This window comes from Sinocyclocheilus grahami, unplaced genomic scaffold (assembly GCF_001515645.1).
Source record: "Sinocyclocheilus grahami isolate Dianchi unplaced genomic scaffold, SAMN03320097.WGS_v1.1 scaffold95.1, whole genome shotgun sequence".
Lineage (NCBI taxonomy): Eukaryota > Metazoa > Chordata > Actinopteri > Cypriniformes > Cyprinidae > Sinocyclocheilus > Sinocyclocheilus grahami.
Genome location: NW_015505274.1, coordinates 1,704,223 through 1,720,302, shown reverse-complemented (window position 1 = coordinate 1,720,302; position 16,080 = coordinate 1,704,223). Strand labels below are relative to the sequence as shown.

Here is a 16,080-nt window from a genome sequence, read left to right as displayed (position 1 = left end):
AGCAAAAAGAAAACTGACATAAAATCGAGGTGAGCTTTGGTTTTCATCTCCAGTGCATTTGAATAACACTCCATTCACCCTGGACTCTCTCTCTCTCTCTTTCTCTTTCTCTTTCACTTTCTCTCACTCTTGCTCTCTCTATCTTCTCCTCTCATGTGTTCAGGTGTTTAATGATGCAGTCTGGAGTGCAGTAGAGACTCAAGCAGCCTGTTAACCTTTCAGATTTTCTCAAATCTCTCTGCATGAGGTTCAGCCTCCTCTGCTTGTTATGTGCAAGCTTGCAAGACCCAGTTCATTAATATTTCTAAAACATCCTTTTTTTGTATAAATGGCCTTATTATTGTGGTATTAGAGATCAGCAGATCACCTGCACAGCCTCTTCCATTGTTTTGTCCAGTTTATTCCAAGATTGTGTGGTGGTTACTAAAGAATAATGATGATCTTAGAGGTGTTATTAGAACAATTAATTGAAGAAATGAGCAAAACAACTAGATATATACATTTTCTGAGTAAAATATGAATGCTGTTTGCCATCATATTATTCTGGGTGGTCTCCATGGCATTGCTATGTGGTTGCTAAGGGGTTCTGAGTGAATGATAACAATTAGCCTGAGTCTGAGCTGGAAGCTTTACAGCTGTTATATAACTCTGAACACTATTCATAAACTTCATGAACAGTTTTGCTGAAAAAACGATGGCAAGTGGTATAAAATATTATTCATTTGTTTATCATTTTCAGTTCATTCTAATACTTCCAAGACTCAAGTCACTCACACACTTTCAAACAGAATCTTGTTAATGTCAGCCAGTTAGATAACATTACCTTGATAACTTGATAAATCTATGCCTCGCGAAGCGAGAAATGATTCTGCATCGATTCTGAGATTTTCCGAAAACATCACGATTCTCCCTTGAATCGATTCAGAGTTTCGGTTTTAACAGCAGATGGCACTGCGTGCTTTAGAAATAGCCGTATTCTGCTTGCTTCCAGTTCCTTACACACGCACCATTTGAACCTAAAATAATCATTCATAAAGTTTGAAAAGGTTGAAGCGAATTACAAGGATGTTCACAGTGGGCTGTGTTTACATTAATCTCACATCATAAAAACATAAAAGCCGATGTGCAAGTACATTTAACCACTTACATTACTCAGCCAAGAGCACAAGCGCTGTTCTTCGTGAGCATTTGAGTGTGTGGTTAAAAACTAGCCTAGAGCACCATCTGCTCTTAAAAACTAAGCTCAGAATCGATTATTCACGATGCATTCCGAAAATCTAAGAATCGATCCACGAATCGCGATGCATCGATTTATTGTCCCAACCCTAATAACAGACAACCACATGTTTCAGGCAAAGAAACATTTACATGATCTAGATTAGAAACACACAATTGCTGGAGCATACAGTTCGGTTTAAAGGTTTGGGTTAATAGGATTTAAAAACATTTTTTTGAAAGAAGCCTGTTATACTCACCAAGGCTGCTTATATTTGAACAAAAACACAGTTGAAACAATGCTATCTCACGGCCAATTCGTACATATTTTACAAGGTGTCTAATTCGTATGAATTCATACCACCTCACTCGTATGGTTTTGTACGATTTCTGTGACCGTTTAGTTTAGGGGCGGTGTTAGGTGTGGTCTTTCGTACGAATTCCTACGAATTTGCCACATCGTAAAATACGTACGATTTTTCACAAATCATATGAATTCGTACAAGTGAGGTCGTACGAATTCATACGAATTAGCCACCTTGTCAAATATGTACGAATTGCTGTGAGATCGGGTTGGTAGAAACAGTAATGTGATGAAATATTATCTCAATTCTTCTTCTTCTTATCAAGATTGAAATTAGTTGTGCGGCTTAATATTTTTATGAAACCAAATTTTTTTTTCCCCAATTGAACAGCATTTATTTGAAAAACTAATCTTTTGTAAAGTTATAAATGTCTTTACTGGCACTTTTGATCAATTTAATGCATCTCTGTTGAAGAAAAGAAAAAAATTGATTGAATAGTTGTGTAAGCTCAATTCTGTCAACCAACAGACTCTTATACTCAGCCATCCTTATTACTGAGCCCTGGAAAGAAAAAACAACTAAGAATGAAGGTAGAAATACAGAGAAAGTGAATGAAATGATGATGTGTGAGGGAGAAAGAGATTGCCACTGAATACACTCTGGAAAATAGATGTCTGTTCTACTAAACAGCTTCTGGCTCCTCAGATGAGATGCTTCCATGGAGAAGAATTCCAATTTAACGCTGTGATGGTGACACTGATTGGAATTTTCTCTGCCACTACAGCTTATGTGTTATGGAGTGTGTGTGTGTGTGTTTTGGCTGTTGGCATTGAGGGCTCTCGATACAGTGTTTGTATCGATTACTAAAGTCGTAAGTGAATTGATATTTGTGCTCTGCTTGGTGAGGTAAGTGTGTGTGTGTGTGTGTGTGTGTTATGGTCTTACAGAAAAGAACAGATGGCAAAACTGTCTGTCACCACCCCACTTTTTTCTCTCTACCCCTCCTCTCATTTTGTTTATCTTTTCGTAGGCAAGCATCACTATTACTGTTTTTCATGCTGAGGGGCTTTGAACAAACTTCTTCCTGCAATGCTTGTGCTATGGACAGACAGTTTTACCATCTTTTATTTTCTGTAAAGAGAAAAACATTACACATTTAAATCACCGTGCAGAGTTTTGTTTAGCTGGGAAGAGATGTGCTTTTACCTTTTAAGTGATTGGATTTGAGATTGTGGAAAATGTAAAGATCTAGTTTTGTATCATCTTTATACTGTGATCGCTTCTCTTTTTCACATCATCCCTGTCTTCTCTTCTTCTCTTCCTCATTATTTTTCTAATGATGTCCCCCTCGTGCCCTCAATAACCGTCACCAGATGAGACTCTGACATACACGCTACACACTGATATTAGTCACGCCTCTTATTTCCACAGGGTTAAAAATCTAGAAATGCAGAAAGAGTGAGCCAGAGAGGGTTGCAAAAGATTATGTAAATCTACTGAGCAGTTGCACAAAAGTGCTGCGGAAGGACATTGTACTCTTATTTATACTCTCTTTTTTTTCTCCTTCTAACTATATATTTCAAATTTAATATCCAAGTACTTTATTGGCATGTTTGTTTTGCATACGATATAACATGGATCGAAGCATCAGCTGTCAGAAACAAAACCAAATAAATGCTGTTTCCCAATTCGCATAACATCTGTCCTAAATATTCAAAATTAGAATTAGTGTGCTCCAAATTGTAGCATTCTGAAATGATTATCCCAAGGTCACCTGGATGGGGTTATTAATATTTCCGGTGGATATTTGAAGTGTAGATTCATACACACTCTAATGGCTAACATTGCCCACGACCTACTGTGCTTTGGAGGATTCGGTTCAGAACTACAAACACAAATAAAATAAATTGAAAAACTAGAAACATGGCGGACGTGCAGATCCAATGGTTAAGTAGAGAGTATTAGATTTGAGTAATTAATAATAAATATTTAACCTGGTGGAAAAATATTTCATCTGCAACAACATTGTGAACTTTTATAGAAGATAAATTTTTAAATGCATCATTATGCAAAACCATGAGGAGAGTTCTCTGATTTTAACTCTTAAGACATGGTTGCCAGTCCAGTTTATAGTGACAGAATGCACGTAACTATGCAACATAACTGTCCTTTAAAGGCGCAAATATGTCCTAAAACTTGCCTACTCTTGTGCTACACACTTAAAAGTATGTAAAAAAAAAATTCAGAAGAGTACATACTGTACTTCAAGGGCAGGGTATAAGTATGTGAATTGGGAAGAATGAAAATTGAAACAAAACAAAACAGTAAAACAAAATAAATTAGCAAAAAAAAAAAAAAACTGAAAAAAAACAAAACAAAAAAAAATGATATGGTCTTTTAAAGATGCAAATTTTTTTCACAAAGAGTACATTCTTTTAGGGCATAGTATAAGTAGATGAATTGGGATGAAACGAAACAAAACAACAAAATAAAACCGAAAATAAAACAAAACAAACAACTAAATAAAATACGAAAAAATGCAAAATAAAAATAAAAATACAAAATAAAAAATGATATTATTTAAAAATACAATTTAAATAAATCAAACATTCAATGAGACAAATGAATACTAACCAATTAAACATCAGCATCTCTGAGAGCTCTTCAGAAGGGAGCGCTGCATAAGGAGCTTGTGAATGAATTTTTTCTCTTGGCTCATGCTGGGATCAGTGTGGAGAGGCAAAAGTGTGATCTCAGATCCCCTCTGAATTGTGTTGTGGGCTTTACAGCAGTGGGACTAATCATCACTCTGCACTCAGCAAATTAGATTACAGCCGTTCTTCAAACACAGCAGAGTCCTGCTGCTGAGATCCATTTATTTTGAGCTCTGTTTAACACATAAACACATAATACCAACAGCAGCAGCCCAACACTGTGTTGGAGGTCATCTAAGACCTTACATTTAATTGCATTACTAAAAGGAATTTCCTATGAAATGACATTTAAGTCGGCCACTTTAACATGGGCGATGTGCGTGTGTGTATCTGCTGCTCATCAATCATCTTGTCAGAGTGGAGTCAACTGGGTGGGATGTACGTATGAACCAGACATGCATCCTCTCAGTCTCTCCATTACAGCGGAGAAATGAGCCACCGTTCAACATCAGCCCTCAGAGGAAACACTTACTTACTTATATTAAAAATCTGATGTGTTATAATGCCAGTTATTATGTTAAAATATATCTTTATCTGCAGAGATCTTTCTTTCACTTTTTTTGCAGATATTTGTCTGTCTTGTGCTCTCTCTTTCCCTTCCTTCAGAAGACATTTAGCAATTAGTCTTTCTGATTACAATAGCCAATCATCTTCCTGCCATAATGTCTGTCTTCACCATGTTGGTGTAGAGTACATGTGTGAGTGGGAGGGTGGTCAAAAGCATTGAATTCATTAGACTAGACTCTAAGGGTGCGTTCACACTTGTCATGTTTGGTTCGATTGAAACGAATCCTGGTGCGATTGCTCTGTTAGTGCAGTTGGTTTGAGCATGTGTGAACGCTGCCATCCCGAACCCTGGTGCGGGTGAACGCAACATGGACCAAATACTTCTAAACAAACCAAAAACAGGAAATAATGACAAGATACGATGCTATGCGACATGATTTCATGGAGAAGAATTCCAATTTAACACTGTGATGGTGACACTGATTGGAATTTTCTCTGCCACTACAGCTTATGTGTTATGGAGTGTGTGTGTGTGTGTTTTGGCTGTTGGCATTGAGGGCTCTCGATACAGTGTTTGTATCGATTACTAAAGTCGTAAGTGAATTGATGAGCAGGCCGCTTTAAGTCTAACGCACCTTTTGTTTGGGGTGTTCGGTAAGTTCCGTCACTAATACGTCATTCAACCCGACCAATCAGGTTGTGAACGTATCACTACACCTTTAGGTTCGGTATCTTAGGTTCGTTGTCAAAAATGCCAATATGAACGCTAAGCAGACCAGGACCAAATGTATAATTTTCCTTTTTGGTCCGGACCAAATGAACCAAACGAACCGAACTACAAGTGTGAACACACCCTTAGATGCATAGTCTTTTGGTATATTTAATGTCTAATAAGGGAGTGTTTGTATTGTGTAATTGCTCGAAAGTAAGGATCTTGGGAAAAGGGATGTTGGTGTTTGCTAACATTGTTTAGGAGTAGTTGTACCCCCACAATTTTTATATACGGCTACAAGATTTTGATATGTCATCAATATTTTTGGTCCGTTTGGTCCAAAAGATGACTGTAGATTTAAATATGTTTACACTACTGTTCAAAATTGTGTGCTCAGTTTTTTTTTTTAAAGAAATTATTACTTTTAAATCACAAGGATGCATTAAATTTGTAATTTTAGGATTTAATGTTATAATTTTTATTTGATAACAATTATAATGCTAAAAGATGTTTCTGTTCTGAACTTTTTATTCATCAAAAAATCCTGAAAAACATCATGGTTTCCACAAAAATATTAAGCAGCTGTTTTCAACATTGTTAATAATAGGAAAAGTTTCTTGAGCACCAAAATCAACATATTAGAATGATTTCTGAAGGATCATGTGACACTAAAGACTGGAGTAATGACATCTTTGCTATCACAGGAATACATTTCAAAATATATAAAAATAAAAATATTTGATTACTGTTTCTAATAAAATGAATGCAGCCTTGGTGAGCAAAAGAGACTTTTCAAAAACATAAGAAAAAAATCTTACAGACATAGGGTGGCTATACATGCCTTTTTCACGGGACACATCCTGGCCAGGATTTTTATGTTGCCTAAAATATCCAGGTTTTGGCTGTTTGCGCTGCGCAGACCGATCGGTGTATGGCAACCGTGAGAGCTCTAGGGAGCAGACGCTCCTTATGTTTTCGAATCGCTCTCACTGTACTTTGATGTCATAACACTGATCGGTCTGCGCAGCACCGCTTCGCTTTGACCTTTCTCTGTAGATCCCACCTTCTCACGAGCCACGATTGGTCGATTATGTACAATGCCTGCATGTTATTGGTTAAGTAACTTTTTGATCATTACCTTCAGCAAGTATGAAAACAGGAAAACAAAGCCAAATATAGAAATCCTGGCCAGGACATATCTCGTAAATATGGCACCCTATACAGACACCAAACTTTTAACAGTATCTGCTAAAATGTTTTGCTCTCAGGAGGACACTATTTTGATTAGAACAGACATGTACTAAAAAGATGCAAAATTCTATGATTTCATGGGGTCTTAAACATTAGCAATGCTCATTAAACAATCGCAGAAGTAGTTTACTATCACTAGTTTACCATGTGAGATTTTATGGAAAATTCTTCATCTGTGCTATATCATTTCTGCTCATCTTCCATTATTATACAACGTTTACACTGCTTTTATTCTGAAGCTGTTCAGATTCGGTCAAAGTGAACTTGTCTTTGGCTACTAAATATGCAGTGTTCAAATTAGATTTTCAGCTATCAACAACATGTATGAGTTCAATCAGGCTTATTTTCCTCTTAGCATCTGTTTATATGACTAGATGCCTGTTGATGAATGATTCCTGCTGGGATCTATTCTATTTTAGGTTCATGCTTGCTAATTCAGCCCAGGTTTGGCTGGAGACAGACTTTAAATTTTTGGCATAGAGTCATGTGCACACTGTAGCCTATTCTGTCCAAGGACTGTCTGGAAGTAAATCTGAAATCGATGCTACCACAATTAGGCTATAGACTGTGGTGCAACAAAATGGTGTCTGATTTGAATGATGACATGGCACTCTCTGTGAATGTTGTGTAGACACCAATAAACAAATTAGGACAATGTGTGTAGACCTTCCACCAGAAAGTAAAACGAACTGACTTCTTCATTGCCATTTTAGTGTGCAGTATGCTGTGTGAATGATCCGTGGGCAAGGCTGTACTGTAGGTGTGCCATCTGACTTTAAATCGAATTTTGTCCCCGTTTGTTTACAGTAATTTCAGAACATCATGCCTTTATCTTAGTCATATGTTTGCCGTGGAAAATTATGCTTTTCATGAAATAGTACCTGAAATGTTGTCTCTCTGTAATAGTAGTGGTTAACTTAGATGGAAAGGAGCAAAAAGCACATACATGAAAAATATGTATAGTATCATAAGGTTATAGTTTTGAACAGGTGTCAGAAGTCACTCACCCTGATGTGTCCCAAATAATTTATCACAATTGCGTCAAGTAATTTTCACTCGCAAACAGCCCTGAATCAGCAGTCAAGTGGTAAGAGATGCTTCAAACTCAAGTTAATAAGAAGCTATTTTAGACAAAAACATGCTATGACCTATTTAAATACTTATTTTTGCAAATTTAGTGTCTTTTTAGATATAAATAATTAGATGTCAGGATACATAATAGGAAGTTTATTCACTCTCCAATCTCCATACTGGCTGACAGCAATGTGATGTGTCAGTGTGATGCGATTTGATAGAATGTTTCTGGTGTTTCCACTGTGCGTCCATTATAGTTGGCACCTTTAAACTCACTTGCATGCCTATAAATAGAGTGTTGTTTTATATTCAGCAGCCTCTCATTCTCATTCAGCCAGTGACTGCATTGAAGAATCTTAAGTTGTCATGGCAGCCTGGGCACTCGCCATGGAAACAAGCTGTTGATTGACAGTGGCGGGGTTAAAGGGTAGCTGGCTGTCCATCAGGAGAGATCCGTGCGCCTTTGTGTGTTGTTGGGAGCTGACGTGGGAATATCATAGTGTGTGTACTGTGACATCATCAGAACTTCTACCCTTGTCATCCTGAAGCACTGATGTAGCGTGACTCATTACCATTGCGTGGTGTGGAAATGTTGTGCCAACTTTGTCCTTTATTCTTTACGAAGTTCAATTCATTCGTTAACACATTAGGAATCATAAACTAACAATTAACAATACTTTTGCAGCATGTAATAACCTACTGTAGGTTAATGTTCTGTATTTACTAATCATTATTTTAACACAAAATTTCAGTAAGACTTAAAAAAACCCCGTAAGCTTATTTTCAACTTTCTATTCACTGAGGAATCCTGAAAAGTGTGTGACCGTTTACACAAAAATATTAAGCAGCATAACTGTTTTCAACATTAATAATAAGAAATGTTTCTTGAGCAAATCAGCCTATTAGAATGATTTCTGAAGGATCATGTGACACTGAAGACTGGAGTAATGGCTGATGAAAATTCAGCTTTGACATCACAGGAATAAATTACATTTGAAAATATATTCAAATAGAAAACTGTTATTTTGTAATAATATTTTCACATTATTTTAGTTTTTACACAATATTGCATGCATAGCTAGAAGTGTTTCCTGTCTCTGTTTACACAAAATCATTTATCCATTTGAATGCAAAAGGCAGTCGACACAGTGGTGCTCGGGCAGGTCATGTGATTAATGATACATGGTTTAATGTGTTCTCCTGAGTGTTTTGTTTCATTACAGTCTGTGAGTTATGGATCACATTAACTTATAGCAGAAACTTTTTGGCAGTTTGTGAGCACAGTGTGCCAGGTGTTAAATCATAAGTGTGGCAGCTTTAATGATCTCAGGGTCAATATGACCGCTGGAACTTTCTTCCATATAGTCGCTCTGAGTTTGATTGATCCGAGTTAAAATACTGACATTTTTTGAGGGGATATGTGCTGTCTCCTTTACCTTACCTCTCTCTTTGTGTTATCATTGATTTACCCTTGATTTTACATACTTTTTTTTCATGAATATTCTATCTGCACATTGGTTAAATTACTTCATTGCTTCATATATGATATGATTGCAATTAAATTTATATTGAAAACATAATTTAACCTTAATAAAAAATAAATCTGTCAAATAAACAAATGCACATTTTAAATATAGGAACTCTTGATAGATAGGAACTATCATAGTATTTTTCACAAATAAAGATGTTAAAAAACAATAAAAAATATAGTAAACACTGTACTGGTATATTGTATTGAGTGAAAAAAAATACTTTTTTTGCAATAAGGATTGCAAAAAATCATTTTTGATTGAGACCGACTGGCTTATAAAGCCTTCATAATGATTTGTGGACCTGACTCATTTAAAAGAGCTAACTTGAAAAAGTCACTCTGACTTGTAAGCAGTATGAAACATTTTAGATCTATATTCCCCTGAAAACAAATAAAAAAAAATCCCTGATCTTTCCAGATTTTCCTTGATCATGGTAACCATGCATGTATACTGCATGGCCTTTTTTCGCTTTATTGCTTTAATAGCAGATTATTTAGTGAGGTCTCTGAAAGGGAGCATGGTGTGTGTTTCATTTTATTCATATCATGAAAGGCTCAGGCAGTAATCAGTGTTGATGTGGTGTGTTTTAACACGGCTGTGTGGTGGAAAGACAGCTCTTTCATACAGCACAGCAAAAAAAAAACTGAACCGTTGACCTTTCCGACTGGGCCGGCTGCTATTATGGAAAGCAGGACAGTAAACAACTATTACAGGCCTTTTACTGTTTAGCTGAACACTTCTCCTTGTCCACTGGAAAAATAGCTTAAAATCAAATTTGAAAGATGCTGCTTATGTCTTGAGTGAAGGCAACCAGTTCAGAGAAAATCTGATATGTTTCAGTATATTAGTTCCATGCATTTGGTCTTAAAGTGACAGCTGCCTAATTTACCTGCTGCTGTTAATGTTAATCAAGAAAATCACTCACTGCTCTTTACTGAGTAGCTTTTTGTAGCTTTAAAAAAGGATTATATTCTATATTTTTATTTTAGAAATAATCTGTATTTCATTTATACAGTGTCGACTATGCAGTTTTTTTACATGTTGATTACTTCATTCAATTTGTGTAGTATTTCTTACCTAAATACTGTTTGACCTACCTGAAAAATTAAAGCAGCATTTACCTAATTTGTATCTTCATTTTATTATATTTATTTGTGCTGTTGCTATTGTTATTTGTATATTTATTCTCATTTTATTTACTTGTTTTTTATAATGTTTGAACTTTTTATTGGTTAGCTAGTCTTTTTTCTGTGCTATCAAAATTGGAATGGAGAATTGTGAAATTTTCCTGGTTACTAAAATTTTGGTTCTATTAAATTACAAGGATGTATGGGTTTAAAGCACCAAAAACAATGTAGTTTAAAAAAATTTGTGTTTACAAATGTGTTCCTGTCCATTTTGTCTGTTGAACTATGAAGCATTTTTCATATACAGCTCAGCCTCTTGTTTACCTTGAAGTGTATTTCCATATATTTGAATAAAACCTTTTCAAAGGTTCCTGTTTGTTACATCTCCCCGTTTGTGTGTTGTTCCTCTGATCAAATGAGCTCCAGTTGGTACTGTGTGCTGTAAACCTTGTAAAGTTTAGGATAGCGTTCACATGGCTTTCTTCTTTGAGGCTGTATGCGTCCTGCGATCCATCATTTCACCCCACAGTAAGATGGATAACGTGTGTGTTTAAGTGACAGGGTGTATAGCCTATGTGTACAGTGCTGTGCCCTTTTGTCTTAACATGTCTAAATGTTGGCAGTTGCATCCATTGACTCCATCTAATCAGAGTATTTACTTTAATAGACTGAATGTCCCATGCTGTTTAGCTTAAATACTTAAACTGTTTGCTCCCACACTATGTGGGATCTTTGTAAATCTTTTTAAAACATCTCTTACACCATAAGATTTATATTGGATTTTTCTTCTCCATGGATACGTAGCTAAAGAAACCAGTCGTTAAATCCCATAATGCAGTCAGCATATGTACGCGGAGCCGCATGCGACTGCAGTATCTCTCATCCAAAGCCACTCTTGTGTATATGTATATATGGTAACACTTTATTTCAGAGTTCAATTCTCACTATTAACTAGTTGCTTTTTACTAGGATATTGGCTGTTTATTAGAACTTATAAAGCATATATTAATGTCTTATTCTGCATGATCATATTCTACATCCCTTAATCCTACCCCATACCTTAACCACTACAACAACTATATTACTAACTATTAATAAGCAGTAAATTAGGAGTTTATTGAGGCAAAAGTTTTAGTTAATAGTGAATGTGTTTTCCCCATACTAAACTGTTAAATATATATGTATGTATACACACGCACACACTAATGAGAACATGGGGAAAACTGCTTAGTTGTCATGAAAATAATTTCACAATGTAAAAACTGTTAATGGACTAAAAGAAATAAGGTTCATTTGCTTTAAATAAAATATAATTATTTATTTATTTATTTTTATATACTTTACTAGAGCCCGACCGATATATCGTTTTGCTTGATTTTATCGGCCAATATGAGCCTGTCGCAGATATATCGGTATCGGCGTATATGCCACCGATATAAATTTTTTTTTAAAGAACATAAAATGCAGATAAAATGCTTGTAAATGGTGTAATTACATACTTTGTCCAACAGACTGTGCTCCATTGTTTGCTACTGGCAATCTGGATGAAATGCTTTAAAGCAGAGCTATTCAATTGGCGGCCCACGGGCCCAATCCGGCAAGCCAATCATCTTCATCTGGCCCTAGGGAAGAGTACACGCAGGTCGCACATACGCCTTGAATTGTTTTTGCACTAATTAGTTTGCCCACAAGGTGGCATCACTGGCCTGGGCCGTTGTTTCACACAGCCAAAAAATAAAAGAAAGAGACGCAACAACAACCTATCGGAGTCCGCAACATCAATAGACGGCAGCGTTGACAAGCGCTTGTGTGAGGGGGTTATGAGATATCCACAACTCTAGTTTAAACGAGTGTAAACACAGTGTTATCGGTCATAACTTCTGGCGAGAAATAGCGCAGACACTGAATGAAGATGATTATCAGATAGAGTACAGTTTGGAAGGCTGCGCATTCTGCTGTTCGTACACGCCGAGACACTTCAGACAGCGCGCTAGTAGCTATTCAACTGAAAAAAAACACACAATTATGCCAAAACTATAAAATACAATTTATAGTTTGTGAAGATTGTTTTAAGTTCACTTAAATTAAAAGTTATATTTTTTCAGAGCATACTAAATATATATGTCTTTCAATTATAATGTCTATATAATATTGACAAAATAATGTAAATTTTCAATTATACTGTAATGTTGAATGGCTATAATTAATGGCTAAAATTGAGGTGAAAATGTAATTAATCGAGACTTCAGTAGCAGTATTGGTATCAAAAATACTGGCCTTTGTTAATAATAGGCTACTTAGTAAGAAGATACCATTAAACATATTTAAAATAAGGGTTGTTTCTACATTAATTTGGAGGTTCAATGTGAAATTATGACAATAAATTAATATGCAATTAATCATGATTAATTACAGAAAAATGTGTGATTAATTTAATTTTTTTTAATCGAATGACAGACAGCACTAATGTTTTTATAGATGTTGGTGTTGGTAATATTTATTTTACTGCTAAATATGCATTTACATAGATTTTTTAATTTTATAGGCCCCCCAGAAAGAGATCGGGACGGCCCCCCTCCCCCTTGGCCCCCTTCAGATTTTCAATTCAATAATCCGGCCCTCAAATGAAACGAATGGAATAGCCATGCTTTAAAGCTTAAGTGTATGGAAAACCATTGAAAATTTGAACGGCGCAGCAGATCTGCACCAAATTCGCGAGATCCCTTCAGCTCGAGGAGCCCTCTCGAACGCTGAATCTAGTGTATGTCTCGAGGCCCACTTTCGAATTAGACCACCCACGCGTCGATAGCCCCCGGGGTCCGGGAGTTACGGGCGGTCAAATTCGCAGTCGGGCGCAGACCGATCTGGTGATCTCGGGGGGCTACCGATGCGTGGAGGGCGGTGTTCGAGAGGGCTCCTCGAGATGAAGGGATCCCCAGAATTTGGTGGAGATCTGCCGTTGTGTTCTCGGGATAGTGAGAGCCAACACTTTCACTTAAGTAGGCAGCAGCGTTCAAGCAGTGTCTTCACAACTCAGTCAAGCGTTGGCTTAACGGTAAATTGCCAACTAATTTGTGCGGTGGTGGCTTGAGTCTGTTGAATGGTGATCTAGCGCTACGTTGTCACCTATTTGGTGAGAGGCAATGCTATTAAGCAGTCTTTATAAAAAAAAAATATTTTATTATTTTTTAACCTGGTCCTCACGACCCCCCGCTCTGCACATTTAGTATGTTTCTCTTATCACTTCAGAGGTTTGTTCTATTCGACTGTAAGTGCCCTGCGAAGTGGACTTCACAGGATATTCTGCCATGATTCCAGTTCGAAGGGAACGTACATGTTACATTCAAAGGACATTAAAGTGCGCAAGGCGTGAATTTAAATAGTATTAATTTACAGAGGTATATAATGTGACACTTCTCTAGTAAGTTTCATCTGTGTGTGAAGACAGTGGCAAATCCGAGTGAAATAAACATCAACAGAATAAAGTTGCATGGAATTGAATTGAAATAAAGTTGAATAAACTTCAACTTTATTGTTCAGTGCACTCATGTCAGACACATTTTGGATAATAAAGTGTATTGTTAAATAGTTTAATACTTTGCCTCCATTACATATCTTTGTCAAGTCATTATAAGTGTTTCATCATCACATTTGAGTGATCATTGCAAAAAATGTGTTTATGTATATATATTCTGTTTATGTATACTGCATTCTATATATAGTGCAGTCACCAGTCAAAAGTTTGGACACATGAATGGGAAAGAACTGTACTATAATATACACATAAAGAATATCGGCCGATATGATGGCATCTGTCCTCAAAAACCCATATCGGTCGGGCTCTAGAATTTACCTACATGTTTCTTTAGCTTAAAAGGTAAAGTGTGGCTCTAGCAACAGCAAGGCTATGGGTTTAATTCCCAGTGTCTTTTAAATGTTATATAGGTATATATGGAAGTACCTAAATATGGACCATAACTATAGGGCCTTTCGCACCGCAGGAACCTTTTCATAGTACCAGAACTAATTATGGAACTACCCACTTTTCTGCGTTTTCGCACCGCCGGAACTGGGAGCGATTTTAGTACCGGACTGCCTTTTTCGAGAACCATATTAGCTCCTACTTCGGAGCAGGGTCTAACCAGCACAACTGGTACTAATCGTGACGTAAGTAGACATTGATTGGCCAAACGCGTACGAAAACGCCCTCACCCGCCATGATTTAAAACACCGTGTAAACATACTGTAAGCATGTCAACTTATTTCACAAGTATGGAGAACAGCGATAGATGGACGGACGCTGAAGTGCAGGCACTTGTAGCGAATGTAGCACTGCCAGTTGTCGTTGGAGATTCTTAGTCCTCCTTTCCGTTCTTTCAATCGCTTTACGTATACGACGGCTTTCCATGTCCATTATTGTGAAACCCGCGAGACACAACTATAAACACAGCTCCGATCACAGCGACCTCCATCCTCCTGTTGTTAATGTTGTTCTTCTTTGTTTCTGTTGTTGAACGCCGCGCACAAATGACGTCGCTGTCGACCAGATTATGTCACTTCCTAGTACACACTGTCGGTGCGAATGCAACCCTTTAAATGGTACTGGGAAATAGTTAGCACAAAATCGTCCCAGTACTTTAGTACTGTACATTTAGTTCTGGAACTAAAGCGGTGCGAAAGGGCCTTATATAAAACATGAAAGTAAGCATGATGGTAGTAACATTGGAGTTGCGAGTTCACATCAGCACAAGATGAGTGTGACCTGCAGCAGCAGTGAATGATGGAGTGATTGGCCCTGGTTAGCACAGGTCATTTTGACCCGTGTGAATGTGCTGTAGGCAAAGCGGATATGAGAGCCTGTTAACCCACATTCAACCCATTTTTCTGTTCAGCAGTTAAATGGCACAGTTTTCCTTTGCTGTCTTATGACCAGCCCCTTTATCGAGCACTATCAATGTGTAAACAGGCTCACATGCATAGACATAAACCAGTTAGATGATCTAACTAAATCTTTGTTTTTAGTAGAAAGATGAAAAGATGAAAGATGAGTTGAAATAAATAAAACATTCATTTTACAATGCTTTGCTTTGCTTCTTTGAGGATTGAATGACAGACAGTGTCACTTTGATGTGACACACAATGTGTGTGTTTTCAAGGGGAAAGGAACACGGCATTGTAACTAGGGATGCACCGATACCACTTTTTCCAGTACTCTCCCGATACCGATACTTTTATTTTTGGTACTTGCCGATACCAAGTACCAATACCAATATTTTTATTGCATTTGTACATTTTTTAAATATTGGGTACAGAAACCAAAAGAGTATGTATAATGTTAGTTGGTTAACTTCATTTATCAAATAGATAGTCAAACCAAAATTTATTCAGACACCTTCAACATTTCTCACATTATCACAGTTTATTCACTATAGTTTAGAAAATGGTAATAAAATATGACAAGAACTCAGAGTTAAACTGTGTCAGAACAAATTCATCTTGATAATGTTAGATAATTTTGATAGAAAGGTATGTAATAGATTACAGCTGTACAATATGACAGTATTTACACAACTATCAATACTTAGTCGGGCAACCCTTAGGCTCAATGACAGCCTGTAGTCTCCTGGGCATGCTGTCAACCAG

The 16,080-nt window shown here is 36.8% G+C and overlaps 1 protein-coding gene across 3 annotated transcripts in view; it reads left to right on the top strand.

Moving 5' to 3' along the window:
- The window catches only part of abr (ABR activator of RhoGEF and GTPase), a 204,014-nt gene that overhangs the window by 65,058 nt on the left and 122,876 nt on the right, over positions 1-16,080 (top strand). Inside the window, exon 1 of one of the 3 annotated variants that reach the window (XM_016275541.1) lies at positions 4,307-4,311. The exons of the other annotated variants lie outside the window; for them this stretch is intronic. The gene's annotated coding sequence lies outside the window, so the exon portion shown is untranslated. Of the gene's footprint in view, positions 1-4,306; positions 4,312-16,080 lie in introns of those variants that run through there. 3 annotated transcript variants of the gene reach the window in all.